Source organism: Cariama cristata, unplaced genomic scaffold (assembly GCF_000690535.1).
Source record: "Cariama cristata isolate BGI_N322 unplaced genomic scaffold, ASM69053v1 scaffold12789, whole genome shotgun sequence".
NCBI lineage: Eukaryota > Metazoa > Chordata > Aves > Cariamiformes > Cariamidae > Cariama > Cariama cristata.
The window spans coordinates 71,594-71,938 of NW_009637506.1; the positions used below are offsets into that span (position 1 = coordinate 71,594).

Here is a 345-nt window from a genome sequence, read left to right on the forward strand (position 1 = left end):
GGAATGTGACAACCCCTCCCAGCCCAGTCCCATGGGCATCCACGAGCCAAGTGGCTGCGGGTGTTCACGCAGGGCCTGTTTGTGCACGAGCAGAGGGCGCGCGGTTGCGGGGAGCTCCCTGTTGTCCCACGTGTGCTGGGTGCGTACGCCAGATTGCCACAAAAGCCTGTGGCAGCGTGGTTGCACGCCGGGGCACGGGCATTGCCTTTGGCTGCTCTGGATGTTGGTGTTCTGTGGAAGTGGTGCCCTCCCAGAGGAAGGCTCTGCCCCACCGGGTTTCTCAGCCCTCTGGTCACCCTCCGGTCACCCTCCATCCACCCCGGGGCACTCGACAGGCAGCTGGAG

General features: G+C 65.2%; 1 protein-coding gene across 1 annotated transcript in view; it reads left to right on the plus strand.

Annotated features, from left to right (window-relative positions):
- The window catches only part of LOC104167950 (chromosome unknown open reading frame, human C2orf82), a 9,657-nt gene that overhangs the window by 8,194 nt on the left and 1,118 nt on the right, over positions 1-345 (plus strand). The gene's annotated exons all lie outside the window — the stretch shown is intronic.